The following is a 13,180-nucleotide window of genomic DNA, read 5'->3' on the forward strand; positions in this document are numbered from 1 at the left end:
CTTGTGTCTGTGACCCTGGCTCAGAGGAAGTTTAGTCCTGGGGATGGACATGCATGGGACAGCCAAGGAAAGCTGAGCAGAGACAAGCAACTCGGCCAAGGCTAATTCTATTGCCTCTTCCTGTCATCTGCATGCACAGGGAGCACCCTTCCTGGCTGACCAGTATCATGGTGGGACAGGAAGGTGGAGATGGAGGCTGAAAGAGGACCGTAGGAGTCTTTGGTCAGCACCTGGACCGTGGAAGGACGGTGGAGGGAGGGGAGCTAGGTAAAGGAGGGCTGCACTGTGGGAAATTCAATCTGTCCCGACTTTGTCAGCCTCTCTGGCAGTGGTTCTTGACCTGGTCAGAAAATGCATTGATGACCACATGGCGCCACAGGCCCCCAGGGAGTGGGAAGGATGCTCATCTCTGCCAAGCTGTGCCTCTAACTCTAGGGGATCCAGAGACTCCCAGCCCACAGGGGGCGCTCCCCAGGGGGCTAGGGCTCTGTAGCACCAGGCTGAAAGTCTATTCTAATCATTCCTGTGCAGCCTGCTGTGACGTGTCTCCACCTGGATAAACACAACACAGTAAAGTAACCAGACCCATCTCCTTAGAAATACCCTAGGAAGCTGGCATGGTGGTGCGGGCTGTAGTCCCATCAGGCAGGGGGCTGGGCTTAAATACCAAAGGAGGGGAGGAAGGGATATAAAAGAAGAAATGCTCTAAGAATGTGAGGCCAGTGGTCCCTAATACAAGGTAAGATCCGGGAATTGTAGCACCTCATCTTCTTCTGGAGGTGGGCCTCCAAATACTGGGCTCCGCCTGAAGCGCTATAAAAGAAGAGCTGAAAATCTACACTGGGGCTCATATCATATATTAAGGCAGGTCTGGGGCTGATAGCTTAATGGAAGATTTTCAACTGCTTTTGATAAAGCGTGTCCAGTAATAACCACTTCACCAACGATGAACTCTTACTCAGCCCCGCCCCTCTCTCGAGCTTCCACTCTGTCCTTCCTACAGTCCCCGAAGGGCAGGCTTAGCATGGCTCCTGGACAGCGCCTGGTTCTCCCATCCCGGCTCCTCCTATCACCCCTGAGGTCCAAGGCAGTCAGCAGCCCTAGCTTCACTGGCTCCCACAATTAAAATACTTCCCTCCCACCACTGTCTTTTACCCTATCAGCTCCTCAGTCACAGCAGGCCCTAAACTGCTACCTGCCTACAATCTTCCTTCCAAAGACCTCCTTGTAGAATGACTTTCAACTGAGGCCAGATCCATAGTAGAACGCCCCAATCCACTCCACACCCCAGATCCAAGGACACCCCACTCAGTCCACACCCCAGATCCAAGGACATCCCACTCAGTCCACACCCCAGATGCATAGAACACCCCACTCAGTCCACACCCCAGATCCAAGGACATCCCAATCAGTCCACACCCCAGATGCATAGAACACCCCACTCAGTCCACACTCCAGATCCAAGGAGGATACCCACTCAATCCATACCCCAGATCCACAGAACACCCCACTCAGTCCACACCCCAGATCCAAGAAGAACACTCCATTTCTTATGTCCCCCCACCCTTGTCTCTTCTGAATCATTCCTGGAAGCGGCATGACCTCCCTTATTGTTACCCTGCTGACCTCACACCACAGTGGTCGTGATTTTATGGCCTTCTCCCACTTGACCATCAGGGAGTCCCACGGGACACAGCCACAGAGGCCGGTGACGAAGCAGCAGCCACTCATTGTACAAGAAATCCTAACAACGTGATTTTATGAAGAGCAAACCCTTTCCTCTGTCCGGCCACTCCTTGGTCCTATCCTGTCCTATCCTGGGAAACTCACTGAAATGAAGACCAAGCCTCAACTCCAAGGCACAGTTCAGCTACAGCTAAAAATGAAGCAATGGGCCACGGAAGCAAGCAGACCTGGGCTATTCCTCGTCCGTGTCCTCAGCCAGGGGCAAACCCGATGTCATAGCTGGAGGAGGTTCAGCCTAGGAACACTGCCAACACTCTCTGTGCACACCACAACCCTGCAGCAGAGGGTGTTCTGGCCCCGAAGGCCAGCCGTCTCTAAGCTGAGACAGTCTGCTCTAAGGTTTGTGTCAACACGCTCAAGCCCTTGGTTCTGAATGTTCTGAACCAGTCCACCATGACCAGCTATTCACCAAGGTGCATGGTAATATTTTAGGCTCTTTGAGCCTCACATACCATCTGTGCTGTGGACTTTCCTGTCTGGTTGCTTTGTAACCACTTTTAAAATCTGCAAAAACTGTCTGGGTATAGGTGCCTCATGCCTGTAATCCTGCTACTTAGAAGGCTGAGATCTGAGGATCACAGTTCAAAACCAGCTTCAGTTAACTACCCAAAACCCAGAAGTCGAGCTGTGTCTCAAATGGTAGAGCACTAACGTTAAGCAAAATAGCTCAGGGACAGTGCCCAGGTTCTGAGATCAAGTCTCAGGAGTGGTGTGTGTGTGTAAATACACATTCTCAGTCCGCTGGTCAGGTCAGTCCTGCAGATCCAGGACTCAGAGCGGGGTCACTGGGCGAGCATGCCAACCTCTGCCCTGCCAAGCAGCCTGAGGACGGTTGGTGGAGGAGGGTGCTGCAGATGTGCTAACCCTACTCTCCACAGGCACCCCAGCAGCTTACTGGAAGGCTTGCTGGGGAGAGCAACGGGCAGTGGTTCTGGCACAGCTTGTGGCCTCTTGGCTGCAGTTGCCTTCAGGCCTATGGAACTGGCTTCCGATGTCAGGGAGAAGCCGGAGTTCACGTGCATGTGTGGGGTAGAACCATAGCAGCAGAAGAGTGTGAGGAAGTAGCTTCTAAGCAGGGCTCCTCTGGCCCTGTGGAATCTCTATGGAAAGTCCAGACCTGGCTGGCTGTGCACCCCAATGCACGCCACATGCTGTGGTCTCCAAGATCTACCCCAGAACACCTGGGACTGCACTCTGGGTGCAGCCTCCGAGGCCAAGGGAAGGCTCCTCCTCCACAGGGGGAGGCCTGCGTCCAAGCACTCTCCCTCTTCAGATAGGAGCCTCGGGGCCAAGGGCAACGCCACAGATGCATGTGAGCCTGAGGAAAACCTTACAGGCTTTGGTCTGGTCTGGAGCCTGGTTTCCCTCACCTGGGTCCTCTCAGCCCCTCCCCATCCCTGGCCTCACGGTGGGACTCAGCCAAGCCCAGTGAAGAGCAGCGAGCTGCAGTGGGGGAGCACACCCAGCTGTCTGCCCCAGAAAGCTATCCTGTCCACCAGAGTGGCAGCAGTGCCGGCTCAGGCCCCCAAAGGCCATGTGAAGTGGTCTGCGTGAGGACCGGGCGTGGAGCAGCAAGCGCACGGGACACGTGGACAGACTTCACCTGGCACCTTGGCAGTTAGCTATGCAGATGCCAATGACATGCCACTAGCATCTTTTGTGTAAAAGGCCTGCCAGTGCCCCCTTCCTGTGAGAAGCCACCTGCGGGCATGTGGGTCTAGGTGCTCATTGCATGGAAGTTACCTCCTCCTCCTTGAGGGGCCAGCAGAGCTGAGGCTCACGGCTAGGACAGACTCAGGTGACCAAAACCTTCAAAGACAACAGAATCATCAACCCAGCTTTAAAGGCAATGCCGACCTGCTTATAACATAAAATAACATAAAAATAAACCTTCACATCATACTCCAAAAAAGAATAAAGGTCATACCACCCCATGGAGGACTAAATACTGGTTCCTAAGATCTAGATAGAGCTGGAGAGGGAGAGAGACGCAGGAAGCCTGCATTCTCAAAGGGGGGCAGGGCAGGCGCCTGTAGGGTAGGCACATGCCCACCAAGAGATATCGGCAGCCACGTGTGCACGCATGCGTGCGTGTGCGGGGGGTGCCTACAGTCTCCCGACGGAAGTCTGGTGCATGGTCATGCCAGCGCACACTGAAGGTTTCCTCTGACGGGCACAGTGTAAAGTCCCCGAGCCAAAGCAGGACACCACGAGGGAAGAGCGATGGAAGGGTACAGGCAGGTCTGCATTCCTGAGCGCCCCTCCGGGCTGCTGAGAACATGGAAAAGCCGGAGCATGCGGGAGCCTCTTCTGCAGGACACCGGCGTGGTGTCCTGCACAGGTTTTCCCCAGCACAGAAAAGTGCAAGGCCTTGAGGCCTGCTCCAGCAAGAGCTGAGCACTCAGACAACAAACAAGGCTGTGAGATCTGCAGATGCACTCAGACAAGTGCAATGACCATTGTTCCGACCAACAACTTCCTCTATTGTCCTGTTTCTAATTCGGGGGTGACGGATGCCAAAACACGTGACTTCCTTCGAGCTGCTGTGTGGGAATACTGGCTGTGCACCAATCTCCTCATAAAGGTAACAGACAATGACTGCTGGCCAGCACCCCACACCCAGGACGGTGGCTGCTGACCAGCACCCCACACCTGGCTGCAAGCCTCAAGTGGGCGTGTCGTCACAACACTCATGGCCACATGAATTGCTGCACTCACCAATGAGCCCCAAAGCCCGCACACACATGCCTGCACATGTGCGCAGTTACGTATTCCACAGCTGGCACGTGTACTCCTACATACCTGCTCCTGCACACGCATTCCCACACACATGCACACTGCTATACACTCCGCGGAGGCAGCAAATACTCTGTGGTGACAGCTAGGTCACACCAGCATTTAAAGCATGAGGGTATAAATCACCCTCACAGATTCCCCTTGACTCCCAATGGGGGCTTGAAAATCCCATGCTCTTTGGAAAACACATGCCTCCCTTCCAACACACACAGCCCACCGGCTCGGCCTCACACTGTGCTGGCCGGCTGTGTCCCTGTGACTGCGACTGTGAAACTACCTGGGGCCCACATCAACAGCATCTTACACTGCTATCCTGGAGGTGTGGCTCAAGCGGTAGAGCACTTGCCTAGCAAGCACAAGGTCCAGAGTTCAAACCCCAGTTACCTATCCAAACAAAAAACCCACTCAAAACAAACAGCATCTTACCATGTCACTAGATCACCATTAAAAGTAAGACTGTGCCAGGGAGTTGTGGCTCACTCGGGCAAGCCTTGCTATTGCAGCTAAGATCAGAATTGTAGTTCAAGGCCAGCCCAAAGTTAGTAAGACTTCATCTCAACCGATATCTGGGCACGGTGGTGCATGCCTGTGACGTGGGAAGAGAAGGACTGTGGACTAAAGAAAGACACTAGCTCAAAAAAACAAAAACAAAAACAAAAACTAGAGCATCAACAACAAAAAAAGGAGGGAGGGGGCTGAAGATGCTGCTTAAGTGGTAGAGCACCCAACTAGCAAGCTCAACGCCCTGAATTCAAACCCAAGAACCACCCTCCTCAAAACCCTACAATAGTAAAAGATTGCAAACTGGGTGCATTCCTACAATCCCAGCGATTCAAGAGATGGAGATAGGAGGACTGCAGTTTGAGGCCAGTCAGGAGAACCCTATCCCCAAAACAAGCCAGGTGGCAGGTACACATCTGTAACCCCATATACACTAGAAGCAGTGGTAAGAGGATGGAGGTCTGAGACTTGGCCCCTGGGAGAAGAGTGAGAAGTGCTGCGAGAAACAAACTACAGTCACCTTGCTATCTGCAGGCTCATGGCCAGGGAGATGCCACCGAGGGGAAACATGCCCAGGCTGCAGCATTCAGTGCTGCCTGGAGATGCATGGAGTTCAGCACTGCAGGAGATGCTTGATTCAGTTTTCCCATAATACTGCCCAACATCCACTAAAGACAAATCCAAAAGTTTTACTTGATCGTTTCAATTAAGAATATTAATTTGGAGCTGGGAAGGTGGCTCAGTGGTAGAGTGCTTGCCTTGCATGCATGAGGCCCTGGGTTCAATTCCTCAGCACCACATATGCAGAAAAAGCTGGAAGTGGCACTGTGGCTTAAGTGGTAGAGCCTTAGCCTTGAGCTGAAGAGCTGAGGGACAGTGCCCAGGCCCAGAGTTCAGGCCCCAAGACCAACAACAACAAAAGAATATTAATTTAAACCCTGATTCTTGGGTACTATGTGCTTCTGGGGAGGTAGATTTTCATAAGGGTAGAGAGACACTTAATAGATCAGCACTGCCTGTGATGGAATTTCAATCTTTTTTGAAATTTATTTTGATTAAAATAAAATTGGAAATACATCACTTACTGTAAAGGGGGAGGGGGTCAAGCGGTCAGCACTTGCCTAGCAAGAACAAGGCACTATAAGCAACAAAATTGATTTAGAACATGGCTAAGTGGAACCATCCTTAGCTGGGAGCTGCCGTACTGCAATTTTCCTTCCCCAGAGGACCATAGGCAGCACAGGACCAATGGAAAGGACAAGCAGCAGCAGAGAGTGCAGAACATCTGCTTGTGGACCAGTAGCACAAAACTCTTAAAATCAGATCGAGAAATTCCCAATTATCCTGGGTAAAAGTGGTATTCTGGCAATTCTATTGAAAATGTTATTTCCTGATAAGTATTTTAGAAACTCTACTGATTTCCATTATAAAATCAAGGTTGAATTGTATTGGGAAGGAGAAGATAAACCAAAGACTAAGAGAGAATATCTGCAAAAGATACATCAGGTAAAGACGATCAAAGATGTGCAAAGAACTCTTAAAACGCAACATGCTTAAAGTCAAAGATCCACAAAGACATCTCACACCAGATCTAGACACGGGAAGATGCTCCACATCACCTGACATGGGGGACTATCCACTAAAACCAGAGGCCACACTTCATACCTCCTGGTACGGGCAAGTCCCCACACGCTGGCACCAAGTGCTATGAGGACATGGAACAGCAGGATGCTCACTCACTGCTGCTGGGAACCTAAGATGGTGCAGCCACACTACCTCAAACACACTCTGACTATCTCTTAACAAGCTAAACATACTGCTATCACACACCCCAGAACACAGCTCCACAGTGTCCATCCACAAGAGCTGGAATTGTCCACACAGAAACCTGTGAGCTCACAGAGGGTCACATGTGCGGAAGCCACCAAGAAGTCCTTTAAGACACGTGGCCCTTAACTGCATGCACACTGCTGTAAAAGAAGTCAGCCCACTGTGATCCAACCCTGGTGCTTTGGAAAAGGCGGGGCCTGGGAGATTGAGGAACGCAGTGGCTATCAGTGGTGGTGTGGGCAGGCCTGTGGACTGGGGGGCAAGGGCAGAAATGGGGGGGGGGAACGGGACACTACTTTGTATTTGCCACAATGGAGGATCAGACTCACACAACACACACACAAGGGGAACCAACGTGAATTAAGGACTGGTGATGACGACTGGTTCCAGGGAAGGGCCCCTACCTTACAGGGCTCTTACAAGGCTGCTGATAGCAGGGGAGGGAGAGAGGGACTGTGTGTGTACTGAGTGGAAGTACAGTAACTCTGTATATTGTCTTTTCCATTTTGCTACAAATCTAAAACTACTCTAAATAAACTAAATCTTATTGTTTTTTTAAAAAAATCCATCACCTATCCATATGTGTGTGTGTGTGTGTATTTATACTATATTTATCCTTAAAGTTGAATAAGTCTGATTACATACATATAAGCAACAACAAAAAACTGAGCTCTGGAACTGGCAAGGAGGCACAGGACAGCTGCAGAGTGGCTACATCCACTTGGCTCACACCAGTGACAGGTCAGGTGTGGACCTCTGGGTGCTAAGTGGGTTACTTGTAGAAAGCCAGGTGGCTTCCTCAGACCACACAGGGCACCCTGTTAGGCGTGTGAGCCTGTGGTCTCCCCAGAATGCATGGCCTGCCCTCACCATGACTCTGGAACCTGAGCAGCCGGTGGTGGGGTAGGGTCTGCTCCATTCAGAGGACTCTCAAATGTAGCTAAGCAGGAGTGCTGCATCATGGGAGCAGCGCAGGATGCATGGCATTCTGATGTGATGAACGACTGTCACTGTGGATGAAGAGCAAAAACCCTTCTGCTAAAAATGAAAACATTTTCCCCGGTACTGTGACTGGAACTCAGGGACTTGTACTGTCACTCATAGCCGCTCCTCTACCACTTGAGTCACATCTCTAGATCCAGCTTTTTGCTGGTTATAGAGTCTCTTGCCAGGCTGAGACTGTCCAGGCTGGTTTTGAAGTGAGATCCTGAGATCTCGGGTTCCTGAGTAACTAGGATTATAGGCAGGAGCCACCAACACCTAGCTTTCTTTTTTCTTCCCCAGTACTGAGGTTTGAACTCAGGGCTTCAAGCTCAGCAACCACACTACCACGTGAGCCACACCTCCAGCCACAGACTGTCAAGGACACTTCAGCCCTGGAGGTATGACATCCCTCCTGACTCCAGTTAGCTCAGATATGGACCTGGTTTGGGGGGGGGGGGCAGGGAGGCCATGGTAGGGTGCTGAGGGCTAGACATGTCTGCCTTTTAAACACAAGTAACACAGGGTCCACGGGGGCTTCCAGGTGCCTGTCCTTCCTACAGAACCAGTTATGTGGTGTTTCTACAACCCACTGCAAGATGGGACCCCAGCTGCTGACAGAGCTGTGGCCTGCCAAGTAGATTCAGCAGATCTGAGACTGAGCCCATGAAGCCATCCTCCCACTAATACAAACCCCAGGAGCGGAACTACACAGGACCTACAGACTCCAGCCTAGTGGAAAAGCTTAGCCCCTCTGGGCCCAGCACACCAGCTCCCCCTACACATCAGGGAGAGCGGAGTCTTTACTGCATGGGAACATGGGGCTCTGCCATGTGGGGTTTCGTTGCCAGCTCTTTTCTGAAAGCCACTTTTCTATCTGCAAAGGAAACCAACAAGAATTGCCAACAAAGTGCAGGGATGCTAGTGGAATTCCCAGGGCTTGCGAGGCGGGGCATGTGGCTGCAGGTAGCCCAGACATACCTCAGAGGAGTGGCATCTGCCTGGGCATGGGGTGTCAGCCGGACCAAACAGTAAGCATCAGGTCCAAGGGGCCAAAGGCGGAGCAGAAAACAACTCAGCTCCTGCGAGCAGACGCTGTCCTCTCCCCAAGCGGTGGCGGTGGAGTTGGCTCTGCTGAGTGGGCTGTGCATGCAAGTCTAAGCCCACAACTCACCAGACTGCTCCTCAAGCCACTCAGCACGCAGCAGGCCTGAGTGTACACAGGCTCGCGGGCACGCACAGGTACACACACACACACACCTGCACTGGACCACCCTGCACACTTACAGGAAGACTTGGCTGAACTGCCAGTGTCTCCTTAAACTTTTTCATAGATTCCCATGGCTGCCACAAGATGGTTATGAAGGCCATTAATGCTGACAGGGAAGTCCTCAAAGCACTAAGGCCAGACTCTCACCTGGAGTTCACTTGTGACTTGTCAATCTGCTCACTCCAGGGCCAGTAGTCCAGGCCCTGTGGGGCCCTGTGTCTTCTAGTCACCCAGAATCCTACGACACCCACCACCTGTTTGACTTTGCCCTTACCCCTCAGAGTCCATTCTACACAGCATAACCAGGGTGAGCCTTTGAGATAGATACCAGGCTGATTCCATTGCTCGCTGCCTCGCCCCCTCTCCCGCAGTCCCTCCACAGAGCCCCATAGCTCTCTAGCTACTCACTCCAGCCTCACCACTTGCACTTCTGGCCAAGCATCTGCTTCATCTCTGCAGCTGCCCTGCACAGCAGCCCATCCTCAGCACAGGCACTGGCTGCCAGGTCGAGAGTGAATGTAGAATGTACACATTATCTGACTTATTTCAGTGAACCGCTTGCATCAAAGTAGATACTTCTACTATGGAGTCAAACCCAAACACTTACTACTCCACCTTTTCTTCTTCTTCTTTCTTCTTCTTCCTTCTCCTCCTCCTCCTCTACTTCCTCCTCCTCCTCCTTTTCCTCCTCTCCCCCCTCCTCCTTCTTTGGCAAGTTCTGGGACTTGAACTCAGGGCCAGGACACTGTCCCTGAGCTTCTTTTGCTCAAGGTTAGTGCTCTACCACTTGAGCCACAGTACCACTTCTGGCTTTTTCTGTGTATGTGGTACTGAGGAATAGAATCCAGGGCTTCATGCAACGCTAGGCAAGCACTTTTACCACTAACCCACATTCCCAGCCCTCTACCTTTTAAATTTCAAGACAAGACAGGTGCAAGCTGCACATACCTGTGGTCCCAGCTACTTGAGAGGTTCAAGCAGGAAGCTCACTTGAGCCCACAAATTTGAGACAAGCCTAGGCAACACAGTAAGACTCCACCTCTCAAAAATAACAAAAACAAAAAAACCTAGGCACTCAAAAAATGTAGAAGGCAAGGATTTAAAATGAAAATTCCTTTTTTGAGATAGTCATGCTAAGCAGCACAAGCTGGCCTTGAACTCACAATTCTATAGCTATAGCCTCCCAAGGATGAAAACATCTTTTAAAATGGAACCCTTTTCATATCCTACTAAAACAGCCTCCAAAATATCAGGGGAGCAAGGTGGCACCCAGACCTTCGAGAGCCTGTAACAAAAGCTGACTTAAGAAACAACTACATTGGAACACAGTCAAATGGCCCCCAAGAGAAACTTACTCTGCACCAATGAGCTTCCTTACCTCTGATCTTCTCATTCTCAGCCTCTGCCACCCCAGCAATCACTGAATAAGAACTACATTGTTCTTTAATTAAAAGGCAGTGAGGGGGGCTTTCCTCACCTTTCCAACCGTTCCTAGCACCACTACTTTTGCTGTTTGGGCCACTGGAGTCAGAATGCAGTTTGGGCTGCCATGGAAACAGCAGCAGGCTTTGAATCCAGGCAAGCCCAGGAAATGCATGTTACCGCTTCCGTTGAAAACCCCAGTAGCCACCTCAGCCTGGGTCTTCGGCCCAGCACTGCTCTGTAAGGCCTGTTACCACCAGGACAAAGATCAAACAGACTGAGCCTCTCTCATCCTTCACACAGTAGCATAGCCATAGGGGCAGACCTCAAGCCACCCGATACCCGGAACAACCTCAAGGCGCTAAAAACGAAACAAAAACTCCCCACCTTGCACATAAACATTCACAGACTGGAGCAGGACTGTCAAAATGTAATCAAATCCTTTGATGGGGGCTCATGTGTAAAATACAATCAAAGTGGTTTCCAGGTCCTGAAGGATTTAGGGCTACCAAAGTAGAAACAGAGGTGGAATTATCTAAATTACCAAGCACAAGATGCACTTAAGGAGAGAAAATCTGGGGTGTATACCCGTCCCTTGTCATCAGAGGACACATCCCAAGACCCAGGGTTCACAGCTGAACCCAGTGTGCACATGACACCTTTCTCTCCTCACCGTGAGCACCCACCACACATGGTGCTGTGCTAACTTGCGCATGGTTCTTTCCTATTAAGATGGAAACTTTCACCTTCCAACCTTTCTCTGGCACAGCTGAATTGCCAATATGACTGCCTATGTTTTGGGGCTATTGTGAAGTAAAATGAAGCTCACATGATCACAAGCGCTGTGGTACTGCTAGTCACTGATGATCACTGAGAAAGCCAGGTGGCTCACAGGTGGACAGCTCAGTGTGTACACACTAGACGAAGAGGGACATGAGGCCAGTGGGAAGCAGGGGAAGACAGAAGATTGCACTGCTACTTGGAAAAGTGCACAATGAAAAACTTAAGAAGTTTTGGGGGGCTTCTGTGTGTGGGTTTTTTTTGCACTGATCCTGGGGCCTGGGTGCTATCTTTTAGGTATTTTGCTCACAGCTAGTATTCCACCACCTGAATCACACCTCTACTTCCAGCTTTTGGGTAGTTAATTGGAGATAAGAGTCTCATGGACTTTGCTGCTTGGGCTGACTTCAAACCAGGATCCTCAGATCTCAGCCTCTCGAGGAGCTGGGATTACAGGCATGAGCCACTGAATGAGCTTATGAATTGTTTATTCTGGAATTTTCCCTTCAGTATTTTCAGTCTTTGGTTGATGAGCGCTGAATGCATGGAAAGTGAAACCATGGAGGATGGCACTACTGTGTTAAGAACTGTTAAACTCATATAGTTTGGAAAAAAAAAAAAACAACTCAAGCGTTCTTTTCAAGACCTAGCCTACGGCTAGATCTGTTCTCACTTCCTTGACCAAAAACAAACCACCAACAAAAACCAGCCACCAGCTCCTGCAGCATATTCCTGACATACTGCGACTTCAGCTGAAACCCGAGGCCTGTGAGTGAGTACAGGGACCAGGCAGCATGGCACTGCAGTGTCCAATACAACAGGTTCCCACTGGGTAAAGTCCCTACAGCCCTTCCCAAGTCCAAGCTCCCCTGCTTCCTCACAGCACCCCTTCACCCCTCACCCCGACCCCTGGCCCAGACAGCCCACTGCAGCTCTTCAGAACAGGCATATTCCTTGCCCTGTGGGCAGTGGGACTCGCTAAGACTAAAGGCCCAGCCAGGACCTGCACAGGTTTCATTCCCTGGACTTCCAGGAAGAAACAAGACTGCGGGGAGCCATCTAAGGGCCCACTGGAAACTAAACTGTGGCATATCCATATGCAATCATGCTGAAATGCCAGATACTAGATGTAAAAGGCAGGTGTACATTATGACCATATTAGTGGAGTTTTAGAAGGATAAATGCATAAAGATGCGATTTGGCAATAGGAATGTAGCTAAGTAGGAAAGCACTTGCCTCATCTGTGCTGTGTTATTTCTGCATGCTTCATAGTTCTTTCTGCTTCCACATGACTCAACTACTTTAAAGCAAACAGTACATTATTTTTAAATAGATTTCTGTTTGGTTGCAGATTCAGTCCACCTCCAAGGCCCAGATGTGAGATGACACTCAGGAGTGGCGAGTCCCTTAGCAGACTCTTGACTAGCCTGAAGCCAGCACTACACTACAATCCTGCTCAGAAAACAGCTGGTTCTGCCCGAGTAGGGGGGCACTCAGTATCTCTTCCACAAGGCCAAGGGGCTGCTCAGCAGGACCCTGTAGTCCTGACTGTGCCCTGCTCCTTGCTTTTCCCTAGACTGATGGCAGTACCCCACTGGCTTGTTCTCCACTGCATACTTACCAGATTTTCCCACAATGCCCTACACTTGTGAGTATCCAGGGTCAGCCTCGAGCCTGTCTAGTATGTAGAAAACAGGGCAGAGGAGGCTGTAGCTCCTGCGTCGTGGACAGACTACCTGGAGTCAAGAAGCACTGCTCACCCCCTGGGGGGGGGGGGTTCGAGCCTGGAACCTGAAGCAGTGACATCTTCAAGGCCATCCTGAGCTACGTGCCTAGGCCTTACCTCAAAGGAAA

General features: G+C 50.9%; 1 protein-coding gene across 1 annotated transcript in view; it reads right to left on the bottom strand.

Annotated features, from left to right (window-relative positions):
• Positions 1–13,180, bottom strand: part of Slc45a4 (solute carrier family 45 member 4) — a 62,691-nt gene that overhangs the window by 23,365 nt on the left and 26,146 nt on the right. The window lies entirely within an intron of this gene.

Source organism: Dipodomys spectabilis, unplaced genomic scaffold, assembly GCF_019054845.1.
Source record: "Dipodomys spectabilis isolate Male_0828 unplaced genomic scaffold, ASM1905484v1 ptg000264l, whole genome shotgun sequence".
Lineage (NCBI taxonomy): Eukaryota > Metazoa > Chordata > Mammalia > Rodentia > Heteromyidae > Dipodomys > Dipodomys spectabilis.